This window comes from Pinus tabuliformis, chromosome 3_2, assembly GCF_031772625.1.
Source record: "Pinus tabuliformis cultivar Carrire ecotype Pingquan chromosome 3_2, CPIR1, whole genome shotgun sequence".
Taxonomy (NCBI): domain Eukaryota; kingdom Viridiplantae; phylum Streptophyta; class Pinopsida; order Pinales; family Pinaceae; genus Pinus; species Pinus tabuliformis.
In genome coordinates, this window is record NC_142302.1 from 1222425288 (window position 1) to 1222438864 (window position 13577).

The window sequence follows — 13577 nt, forward strand, 5'->3', positions numbered from 1 at the left end:
AATCATAATTGTCACATAAATCAATGCCTACAACATTATTTGTGGTTATTTCAGGTCATCAAATCCTGTATTTGCTTGCTACTCTGTATGCTCCTAAAAAATTACTGCTACCAGTCATCAAGCAAAACCATTGCCAGAGAAACTAGTGAAACCCATATATTATTCCAGCCATCAGTCAACCAGGAAATCAGTCATCTCTGGGTAATTTTGATCATTTCCCAATTATTTACTTTCAGTCATGTCTTCCAAAAAGAAATAAAAAAACCTCAGAGAACCCTATGCTTTCTCCCATTGTCAATCTACCCATCAACCGTTAGTTGACTAGCTATATAAGGTTTCTGAAACGATTTGTGACTTATATATTTATGAAATTCATAATTGTTAAAACAAAAGTTTTTAGACATGAGTGATGAATTAAACCTCTGGCACTCCTCTTTACCTCAGTTCATCATGCCACAAACCCATTATTTCCTAGATTTTGTCTCATGGTGTTACATTAGGTATGTTCCTAGTCAAAGCGCAGTAGTTTCAAAAAATAATGAAGTTATGTTTACCATTACTATGGAACCAATTAATCAGATGTTGTAGATTCAAAACCCTGAGCCTTTGCATCCATTTTATCTAGAAACCCTCATGGATATTTATAAAAAGCTTGACTTTCCTCAAAGAGCCAAGATTTTTGAAACTTTTATGCTAGAAAATACTCAATTGCCTAATACAAATCCACCATATGAAGCATCTATTTTTCCAAAAATGACCCAACTAATTATATCTGTAGTTTCATGCCTGTTAGGTTATTATTCTGATCAGTGGGTCAATGAGGTCCTCGTAGGTTTCCTGTCAATTTTCTCAGTCGATGAGAAGCCATCTCTAATTTTCAATTTTAGTGAATTCTTAGCAGAATCGATTCATGATTAGTTCATGAAGCTTTATACAGAAGGGATGTTCAAATATGCCTCTGTTTTAGTATATTTGTTCATGTTTTATAAGTCAAAGAGATTTTCCTTTCCCCTACAAAAGATGGATAGCCAGGGAAATCCACAATCAATGATCCATTGGTCTTCCTTGGTGAGGAAGAACACCACAAAATTCACATTTAGTGACTTCGTAGATCAATTTCTGTATGTTGTCTCTTGTTTACTAAACAATGATGCAGAACCAAGGATTGGGCTAGAGATCAGAAAAATCCTACATCTCAGTGAACAAACTAGAACAGGAGATTGGTATTTATACCAAAATTATACAAATATTAGGATCTATGGATGTGAATTACCTCCATATAGATTACCTAAGTTTGTTCCTATCTGAATTTTTGCACTAGAATACATTAGACAGATGATCAACATGGATCAACTTCATTTTCTAGTAGCAAAGAAGAAGGCTCAATTTAAGATCAAGACTCAAGTAGGACCTTTTATTTGTAATGCTAGATCAGCAGGGAAGGAAGCAAAAACTCTTTTAAAACATATGAATTTCAAATTAAGCTTCACTTGGTCATATGATCCCCTAGGAGTGATTTCAAAGTTAAGAGTAGAGCAAAAAGCTACCCCATATGCTCACACTCCTAGGCCTGAGATAGAACAATATATGAACTAGGATGAATGGAAAGAGAATACACTTCAAGAGGTAGAAGAGCGGGTTATATCATCTATAGCATCACAGACTCCTATACTAGAAGAAAATCAGGACAAAAGGCCAAGGGACAGTTCTTCCCCTATGGTAACAAAAATTTCAGCTAAAGAGTTCAAAATATACAGTAAAAGGTAGAAGACAACCAATACAAGTGAGACACAACAAGAAGATATTTCATAGCAGCACCCAATTGTCATGACAGGAACCTTTGTGCCATTATCTCCTAGTATAGAAGGGATGACTGTAGGATCTCCTATGTCTTCAGTTAGTGTAGATATTTCTTCGTCTCGGACAGGAGAAATGTAGCAAACTAAAAAAGAACAGAGTATTTTTGCAGTCTACAGGGAAATCAAGCAGAGAAATGAGGCTTTGAAAGCTTCCACTTATACACAGTTTTGGAAGCAAACCTCAACTTCACAACACATGTTACTTTCTGCCTTCGACATTGAGAAGGGAAAGATGCAAATAGCTTTCCTAGAACCCAAGATTACTCATCCTAAAAGTGCAAATGATTACACCAAATCAGTATTTTCTTTTGATACAAAATTGATTCATCCTATTGACCATATTGATTTACATGAACAATCTGGTAAAATGATATATTCTTCTCTTACCAGTTCATCTATGGCAGTATCAAAGCTACAAGCATCACTAGAAAATATTTAGTCTCAGTTGAAGATAGAGAAAATATCTTCCCTAGCTAAAGATACAAGGATTAAATCTTTAGAAGATTTAATAGTAAAGTTGGGATATGATCCTACCAATGTCAATGCAGCAGAAGAAGTAATCAGAAACAAGAATGCAAACATAGCAGAACAAGAGAAAGAAAATATGTTTAAAATCATAATGGAACAAAATGTACAAATACAAAAGATGGAGACTGAGATTGAAATTTTTTTGAAAGAGAAAGAATAGTAGGGTACCCAAGAACAATTTGTTTCTCTTTCAACAGTTCCAGTGACATCTATACCTATTTCAACATCTACAACAACGACATCTACATCAACAACCATTTCAGCAGTGGTCACTCAATCAACTGATACAACAACAGACATTGCAAAAGCAATGAAATATTTATCAATTAAGGTACAGAAAATTGAGAAGCTAAAAACTCAACTTAATAATTTACAAGAGCAAAAAATAAAGATTGACAATGTATATTTAGCTGAGTTATAGAAGACACACAATCTTACACAGAGAATTGAATTCCTAGAAAATTAATGTATCATAGCTGACACCATCTCACAAGATAAAGAGAGCATCTGGATAAAGATAAATGAAGCCATCACTGAGATATGGCCTTCAATTGAGATTTAGTGCACAGATCCAAAGGAGTAATAGTAGATGTAAAGAAGGAATTGGGTTTAAAACTAGGAAAAGCAAAAACATTGATAAGGGTTTTGAATTCCAAAACCAGAGATGAGCTGGAAGAACTTAACATAGAGGAATTACTACAACTTAGCACACTTTTTGGTCACAGTCGGCACTCTTGTCATAACTTGTGTTCAAGGTGTCGCAATGTGTTGTCTTAACTGTCGAACTTAGAAATAAGTGTCATTTGTTTCAAGGTGTGAATGCTTTTCATGATTCCTATGCATTCCCCTGGATTAGTAGACTCTGCTAATATATTTCCTTTAGGGTATTAATTTGCAGAATAATTGAGTTTAAAACCCATTTTAAAAGCAAATTCAGTAATGGTATTTCCGGAAAAATAAGATGCATTATCAAACATAAGGGCATAAGGAGGACCAAACCTGGTAATATAAATTCAATAATGTTTTCAGAATTGGCCACCGGTAGGGGTATTTATTCTAGCCATTTGGTGAAATAATTTGTAGCATTCAAGATGTATTTATGCTTCTTGGTGTTGGAAATACTGAGGGGGGGGGGGTGTGAATCAATGTTTCTTTTTATTTTGTTCTTTTTATCACCAAAACATATATATATATATATATGGAACACTGAAATAGATAGCTAAAATAAATGCTTTTATTAACGCGCAATGAAATAAATATAATATATGTTAGGGTCCCACCCTAACCCCCTTATTTATGTAATGGGATCGAGTCATAGTCAAGAGTCAATAAAGCCCATATTAATAATTGTAAGTGGTTAACCCGCAATTAATGATGGGACCACAGTTAGTTGCAAATGGGCCGTAGTATTAGATAGATGGTATTAATAAAACCATGGCATTGATCCTTGGTATTTCATGTATGAGTCATATATAAAGGATAGAGACTCCCAGCGAGGAGCATTGTGTCTTATTTTTGTATCGAGCTCTGCTCTATTGGAGGTTGCCCCCTCGAAGAGGCCAGTGAACATTGCTTTCTGAATAATAAAATATTTGCTGTTGTCTCTCACTATTCTATGTTCTGGGTATCTTTCTTCACATATTCTGTATTTGGGTATCTTTTGCAGGTTAAGAGCATAACAAGTGGTATCAGAGCACTTTCCAGGGCCAGTGGGATCTCCATTTCTTAGCAAATTTTTTTTTGGCTAGAGACGTGTTCCGGTGTCTTTAAACCACGGGATCTGTCATTGAGCGCATAAACCTGCGGATTTGGGGAGGCATGCACACAGGAAATACAAGAGGTGGTCATGCTTGTTGGACTCCCTTGTAACCCCTGTGGGTACCCCTTCGAGTAGTAGCGCATTAGACAGAACCGCGTACGGATTGTCTTCCAAGTACCTTCTAGGTATATCGGAAGCTCCTTAGCTCCTCTGCAACCTCGCCATAGTTAAACCGTCGGCCGTCTTACTGCTACAGTACACCGTGAACAGCACTCGGAGAGATTACTCGCCCGTACGATAAGGTAGTCGGGTTGTACGGCTAAGGGTATGGTTGATCCTCCTTAGTTAGAGCCCTGAAACATTGGGCCGAGTACTACTGTCAGACCCTTATGTATATTGCGATCTGTAGCACCTGACACTCCTCGAGACCATAGTTCCCTTTTCTATCTGGGGATCATGCATCATCTCTGCCAGATCAGCGCGCAAAGAGGTGCAGCAGCAGCAGACATCAGTCCCGCAGTTCCAAGTTAGCAGACCAGCCATTCCGATCTATTAGATCCATCAGATCCGCAGCAGCAGTCTGTTCAGCCGCCTAGAGCTATCCGATCCGCCATTCAGATCTCTCAGATCCACCAGATCTGAGTAGTTGTGTGGGGTTCCTATACCGGGGTATATTTGGCAACTGCAATATTCATAAGGAAGGAGTAAAACTCCGTTAGGAGTTTTCAGAGAAAAAAAAAAAAAAAGAAGAAAAGTCTGAGATCTCCCGGGGCGCTTATTGGCGATCTAGCCCATTAGAATTAGGACGACGAGCTGAGCATGGTGGTACCATTCAATTCTTAGTGAAAATTTTTTTTAGGCGGTCCCAATTTTCAAAAACATCAGGTCGGTGCATGGTAGAAACTAGAGCTAGGATGGACAAACTTGAAGAATCCTTGCAATCCCTCCACATTCAGCTTGACCGACTAAATAGCCTGATCCCGAGCATAATCCCGACGGGTAAGGAGGAAGCCCATGAGGAGGCGTATATTGGCAATGGACACAGTGAGGGTGAGTCTTGCCACTCTCCTCACCTCGGGGCCCCCACCAACAATCCCGTCCGTGACCTCCCAAGTTGGATATGCATAAATTTGATGTTTCTCACTCGACAGCATGGATAGCACAAATGGAGCAGTATTTCAATCTGAATAACATCTTAGATAATGAGACTGAGCTTATGGTGGGGAGCATGTACTTGGACAATGAAAGGTGGCAATGGTGGGAATGGCATCAACGTTGCAATGGACCTTTTAGGACTTGGAACTCCTTCAAAAAAGCTCTTACAGAACGCTTTGACCAAGAATCTTCTTTTTTGGGTCATCTTACTAAGCTTCGACAGACTGGCACAGTGGATGAATATATTACAGCCTTTGAAGCCTTAGCCTTCCGCACTAGGGGTCTCACAGATGTGTTCTACACGGAATGTTTTATCAGCGGTCTTAAAGAAGCCATAAAATCCCACGTCTTACTGCACCACCCTCCCACATGGACGGAGGCTTGTAAGGTAGCTCGTAACGTGGAACGTGCGTTAGCAGCCCAGTACAATCGCCCAAATTTCACCGCTAAGGGTCGCCCCCCACAGGCTCACAGCACGACTCAAACACTTAAGGTTCAAAAGGTGTCACCTGCAGAAATGGCTGAAAGAAGAAAGCAAGGCTTATGTTACTACTGTGATGAAAAATACTCCCCAGGTCATAAATGCAAGGAGCCCAAATTTTTTCAAATTGATGCCACTGATTACAGCTCATCGGAGGAAGATCCACCACTGGAGGAACATGAGGCGGTGGAAGAGGACAACCAGAAGGACAATGTCCCTGACGAACCAGTTATTTCGCTGCATGCTTTGGCAGGGATTTCTTCACCTCAAACTCTCAAAATCAGAGGTTTTATTAAACATCGCCCAGTAGTAGTCTTGATTGATAATGGAAGTACACATAATTTCATCCATCAAAAAGTCGCGGAAGCAGTGCATTGTTTTGTACGAGCAGTTTCTAACTTCCAAGTCCAAATTGCGGATGGGGGCACAATGAAATGTGAAGGCCGCTGTGAAAATGTCAAACTTCAAATGGGGGATTATCAGTTGAAGACCCACATGTTTGCCATACACATGGGAGGGTGCGACATTGTCCTCAGTGCTGAATGGCTTCGCACTCTTGGGCCAATCACAATGGATTTCCAGGAGTTATATATGAGTTTTAAGCAGAAAAACTCCACACATACCCTCCGTGGACTCCAGGCGGGAGCTCCCTCTATCATCAGCTCGCATAGGATGGAAAAATTGCTAAAAAAGGGCCATCATGGAGTTATAGCTCAATTTAATGCCATCCAGGTAGTCGAAACCAAGTCTCTGCCGATTCATCCTGAGATGTAACAAATTTTAAATAACCATCTGTCGGTCTTTGACAAGCCTCATGAGCTTCCACCCTCGAGAGGGGAACATGATCATAGCATCCCCTTGGTTCCAGGGGCCCAACCCCCAAATGTGCGCCCATACAGATATCCATTCACCTAAAAGAATGAAATAGAAAAAATAATCAAGGAACTTTTGGAAGCAGGTGTCATTCGTCCCAGCGTTAGTCCTTATTCATCACCGGTGGTCATGGTGCTCAAGAAAGATGGGGAGTGGCGGATGTGTCTAGAATTCAGGGCCCTCAATAAGTTGACAGTCAAAGATATATTTCCCATCCCGGTGGTTGACGATTTGCTGGATGAATTCAATGGGGCTCAATTCTTCACTAAGTTGGATCTTCGCTCGGGCTACCACCAAATTCGCATGAAGGAAGTCGACATTCCAAAGACTGCTTTCAGAACTCATGAAGGCCATTATGAGTTCTTGGTCATGCCATTCGGTCTTTGTAATGCCCCCTCTACTTTTCAGAGCCTTATGAACCAAATTCTCAAACCATATCTCAGGAAATTTGTCCTTGTCTTCTTCGATGACATCCTCATCTATAGTTGCACTTGGGCCGCACATCTTCAGCATGTAGATCTACTCTTGCAACTGCTCCGCAAGCATAAATTATTTGTTAATATGTCCAAGTGTTCGTTTGGCATGGAATAAGTTGAGTATTTGGGCCACATTGTGGGGCGTGAAGGTGTCAAGGTGGACCCCAAAAAGATCCAGGCAATGCAGGATTGGCCTCAACCTAAGACCTTGAAGAGCTTGAGAGGATTTTTGGGTCTCAGAGGCTATTATCGTAAATTTGTCCGCAACTATGGTCGCATAGCGAAGCCCCTCACTCAACTCCTGAAGAAAAATGCATTCTTCTGGCATGAGGATGCACAACAGGCATTTACAGCTCTAAAAAATTCCATGTGTTCCACTCCAGTCTTAGCACTGCCTGACTTCACCAAATCTTTTGTCATTGAATGTGATACTTCGGGTACAGGTATTGGGGTGGTCTTAATGCAGGAAGGGCGACCTCTGGCCTTCATAAGCCAACAACTAAGTGGGAAGAATCTGGGCCAATCTATCTACGAGAAGGAAATGATGGCCATCTTACATGCAGTAGATACCTGGCAACCTTACTTATTGGGGCGACGTTTCCAAATCCGTACAGACCATCACAGTCTTAAATATTTTTTGGAGCAACGCCTATCCTCCCCACAACAAAATAAATGGCTTTCCAAAATGCTGGGATATGATTATGAGATCATTTACAAGAAAGGGCAAGACAATAGTGTAGCAGATGCATTATCTCGCCAATTTGAGGAGGAAAGTACTCTGCTAGCAATTTCCCTCCCCATTCCAGAATGGATTGAAGAGGCTCGCAGGGAATGGTTTTAACATCCCGGGCTCTCCCAACTCATTTCTCAATTGCAGGTAGATCCCAATTCCACCAAGGCCTACTCGTGGCAGGATGAGATTCTTCGCTATAGGGACAGAGTCGTAATATCACCAACATCCACCCTCAAAAGTCGCATTTTGGCAGAATTGCACTCATCCCCCATTGCAGGACATTTAGGCTTTCAGAAGACGTATGCTCACACCAAAAGATCATTTTTTTGGACAGGCATGAAAAAGGACATCCTTACTTTCGTAGCAGAATTCGATGTCTGTCAACGCCACAAAGGGGAGACCGTCAACACACCAGGCACATTACAACCGTTGCCCATCTCGGCATCAATTTGGACGGAGTTTTCTATGGATTTCATTACAGGTCTTCCAAAGCCAGGAAACAAGTCAGTCATCATGGTGATTGTGGACAGACTTTCGAAGTATGCTCATTTCTGCGCCCTACCCCACCCGTTTACATCGACTTTGGTCGCTCAATCTTTCATGGATTAGATCTTCAAATTGCATGGCATGCCCACTTATATTGTGTCCAATTGCGACCCGATCTTCACCAATAATTTTTGGCAGGAACTCTTCAGGCTACAAGGCACTCAACTAAAACTCAGTACTTCCTATCATCCGCAAACGGATGGTCAAACTGAATCCGTCAACAAATGTCTGGAAACCTACCTTAGGTGTTTCACTTCAGAAAAGCAACATCTTTGGGTATAGTGGTTACCTCTGGCTGAATGGTGGTATAACACCAACTATCATGCCACCACCAAAATGACTCCCTATGAAGCAGTATATGGTCAACTCCCTCCTTCCCCTACTTCTTATATCAAGGGTGCTCAAAGGTACAAGCAGTGGATCAACTCCTACAACACCACGCAACCATGCTGGCCCATCTTAGTGAGAATCTTCATCAAGCTCAAAACCGCATGAAGCAACAGGTAGACCAGCATCGCTCAGAGTGCCAATTTCAAGAAGGGGATCAGGTCTTTTTGAGGCTGCAACCATATAAGCAAACATCACTCAAAGACAAGGGTTGTCAGAAACTATCTCCAAAATTCTACGGACCATATCAAGTACTTCAGCGCATTGGAGAAGTGGCTTACAAGTTGGCTTTGCCACCTACTGCAAAAATCCATCTAGTTTTCCATGTCTCATGCCTCAAGAAAGTGATTGGGAACAATTGCAGAATTCAAACCAGTCTACCTGAATTGGACGAAGAAGGGTCAATCTAGCTCCAACCTGAACAGGTCCTAGACACACGAGACAGGCACCTTCAAGGCCGCATGATTAGGGAAGTCCTCTTCAAGTGGAAAGACACCTCTCCGGAAGATGCAACTTGGGGAACCAACCACTATTCTTCAGCAATTTCCGCAGCTTCAGCCTTGAGGACAAGGCTAGTCTTAAGGGGGAGGGCATGTTAGGGTCCCACCCTAACCCCCTTATTTATGTAATGGGATCGAGTCATAGTCAAGAGTCAATAAAGCCCATATTAATAATTGTAAGTGGTTAACCCGCAATTAATGACGGGACCACAGTTAGTTGCAAATGGGCCGTAGTATTAGATAGATGGTATTAATAAAACCATGGTATTGATCCTTGGTATTGCATGTATGAGTCATATATAAAGGATAGAGACTCCCTGCGAGGAGCATTGTGTCTTATTTTTGTATCGAGCTCTGCTCTATTGGAGGTTGCCCCCTCGAAGAGGCCAGTGAACATTGCTTTCTGAATAATAAAATATTTGCTGTTGTCTCTCACTATTCTATGTTCTGGGTATCTTTCTTTGCATATTCTGTATTTGGGTATCTTTTGCAGGTTAAGAGCATAACAATATATAGCTGGTTGCAATCAGTTTCAAAGCACCAACTTGGACTTTTGTGAGGCTCCAACCTCCAAAGCACCAACTCTATTCTTCCAAGGCAATAGTTCTGCACTTAGGAACACCAACTCCTAAGGATTCTAGTCCTTTTAGTTCTGAGGCTCCAACCCCGTGGGCTCTAACCCAAACCTAGTATAAACTATTTTGTTGTAGTTCTCTTCTCCCAAACCTGCTGAGCTTCTGCTTCACTCCTATTCTCCTACTTCTCTTGCCTCTGCTGCCTCTGTCTGAACTTTGGCTTCCTCTCACACTGATTATTCGCGCACACTTCCATGTTTTTTCTTGTTTTTGTATTCCTATTGCCTCTGACTATTCGTTTTCGCTTCCCACTGACTCTTCAGCTTCTTCAATGCTCGCTTCAGCTTCCTCTCCACTGGCTTGTCCTTTAGCTTCCCTCTTCTCCATTGATTTGGTTTTTCGATTTCCTTTGTGCTGGCTTTCCATTCAGCCTCTTGGTTTTTCGGTCGCTGTGTGTTAAAAACTGTAACAGAGCCCTGTTTTTCAATGATAACAGGCATACACAGAGACAACACTATTTAACGGACATGCCACGTCCAATATCAATCACAATTGGCTTTAGTTCAACCTCCTGAACTATTGGGAGCATTCCTTAATGTATTTTTGCCTCCAAACCCCGTGCAAGGCAAATATTCAAATACACAGGAAATATGAGAAAAACAGGTGAAAATGTTAAAGGGCGGACTTCAAGAATTATTACACCCGCATCTATACTATATCGGGTCCATAGTGTAATCGCAATCGACGCTTGTAGGAGGACAACCCTTTGTGTATCATTGCGATGGGCGGATGCGATACAATATTAACCCATAGCACAATGTTGTAGCGGGTCCGCGTATATATGTATCGCAATCGGGGGTTTAGGGTGATGGCACATAATCGAATCGCCGATTAACATATCATCGATATATATATATATATATATATATATATATATATATATATATATATATATGTTGCTGTCGGGGGTTTGGGGTGATGGCACAGAGCCGAACCGCTGATTTCACTGTCGCTGATATATATATATATATATATATATATATAGATAGAGAGAGAGAGATAGATATATATATATGCCCACTCCGATAGTGTATTTGCATATATGTATAGGTTTTTGCCACCGATAGTGTATTTTGCGCACACATATATAAACTCTGCCTTTTCGCTCCGATAGTGTATTTTCATATATGTATAGGTTTTTGCTGCCGATGGTGTATATAGCCTATATATATATATATATATATATATATATATATATACGTTTTTTCCGCCGATAGTGTTAAATGCATGCATATATATATATATATATATATATATATATATATATATATATATATATATATGGGTTTTGGCCTCGGATAGTGTTAATGCATGCAAATATGCTCTCCGATAGCTCTGTCTACTTCCTCCAATGGCTCTAATAGCTTTGATTGCTTCCTCCAATGCCTCTATCTGCTCTTTGCTTTGTTTGCTCCTCTGGTGGCTCTGTCTGCTCCTCTTGGCTCCTCCGATAGCTTTGTTTGCTCCTCTGATGGCTTTGTTTGCTCTTCTTGGCTCCTCGAATATTGCCATATTTACATCAATGATAATCTATGTCAACACCTGGAAGAGTTAGGAACAATATCACCTATTATGTCCACTCCCCATTACTTAAAAGGTTGCTCAATGCTAACTGACTATAAAGGTAAGGATGGTTTATTTTGTCTTCCTGAAGCAGTCTGATAAAATTTGCATTTTTTTACATAGGCATGAGTGCCCTTGAATAGAGTCAACGAATAATATCCAACATGTAGATTCTTATGAGCACTGGTGTCTCCACCATTGTCTCCACCAGTTGGTCCATCATGTAGCTCCTGCAAGACTTTTTTTACTTCAGATTTTTCTAGACATCTTAATAAAACATAATCATAATTCCTCTTAAACAAGGCATCATTGATAAGATGATATTGATTAGCTTTAAGTCTGAGAGTTCTTTTCTTTTTGTAATTGAGTTCCAATGGAGCATAACCATTTTTCAAATAAAAAATTAAATCAGCATATTGAGATTCAGTGTCGATGGGGCATACCTCTGTGATTTGAACATTATTACCTGAATCTTCATTAGTTGAAATGTCATAAGCTCCAGTAATTAATATAAAAAAACCTTGACCCCTTACTATTTTAGCTGGTTTGATGTCTAGGTCATATTCTTGTAGGGCAGTAACCCAATTTGCCCTTTTCTCTCCTAATTATTTCTAGATAAGAAATTTTCTGACTGCAGGGAAAGGAACAATTACTTTTGTATGTGCTTTTAGGAGGAAAGGCCTGAAATGTTTTATGGACTTAAAGACTGCAAAGGCTTGCTTCTCAACCTCTAAATAATTTAGCTCAGCTCCCTGTAAATTGGAACTAAAGAAGGAAATTGGAGCTTCAATTTGTTGTTCATTAGGTTGAGTCAACACTGCTGCATAGGATTGTTCGGAAGCAAAAGTATAAAGAACAAATTGTTTAGAAAAATTAGGGGTTGATAATGAAGGGGCATCAATGATTGCCTGTTTTATTGACTCAAATGATTTTCTTTCGATCAATCCCCATTTTAAAATTGACTTCTTCTTGATCATAGCTTGTAAGGGAAGTACAATTTGAGAGAAATATGGGACAAATCTTTTAACAAAATTAATCTGCCCAAGGAAGGATTGCATGGATTTTTTGTTGTGTGGTAAGGGGATTTCAGATATCGCCTTAATTCTATCTGGGTCTATGCAAATTCCTTCTTTAGACATAATAAATCCTAGAATTTTACCTTCGTTAAGAGCAAAAAATGGCTTTTTAGGATTTAAAGAGATTCCAATTTTTCTACATCTTTCAAAGATTTGTTTTAAATCATGTAAATGATTACTCCTCTATTTAGAATAAATTTTAATGTCATCTAAATACACTACAATTGTCTTATTGATCAAACCTCTGAAAACAATATCCATAGCTCTTTGAAAATTAGCTCCAACATTAATCAGTCCAAAAGACATTTTTTGATAAACATAGGTCCCACACTTAGTACTAAATGTGGTTTTCAGTCTATCATCTAGATGTGCAAGAATCTGATTGTAACCTGAAAAACCATCTAAGAAAGACATGATCCGAGAACCAACAACATATTGTAAAATTTGTTCCATTGGATGCAAAGGAAAGTTATCCTTTTCACAAGCTTTGTTTAAATTTCTAAAATCTATACAAATACGAATATCTCCATTCTTCTTTCTTACTGGCACAAGATTTGAAACCCATTTAGAATGCCTGTCTGGAAAAATGATTTTAGCTTTGAGAAGCTTATTCAGTTCAGTCTTAATTTGGGCTTCCAAGTTGGGGTGAATTTTCCTAAGCTTTTTTTGAATTGGCTTGACATCTGGCAACATAGGAATGGTGTGTTGAATGATGGATGTGTCATAAGTTTTAAGATCATCATAATTCCATGCAAATACATCCTTGTATGTTTTCAATAGATGAATGAAAGCAGATCTCTGATCTGGTGAAATTTCAAGGCCTAAATTGATGTTCAGACGCTTATGATTAGATCCTAAGTTAATGAATTCAAATCTCATAGAACTTTGAAGCTTGCAATTAGTCACCTTTATGAAACCATATTTCATATCATATAATCTTCCAATTTCACTACAGGTTTAGGTAAAGAGTTTTCCTCAAAAGATTTATTTAGCTACTTGTCATGCT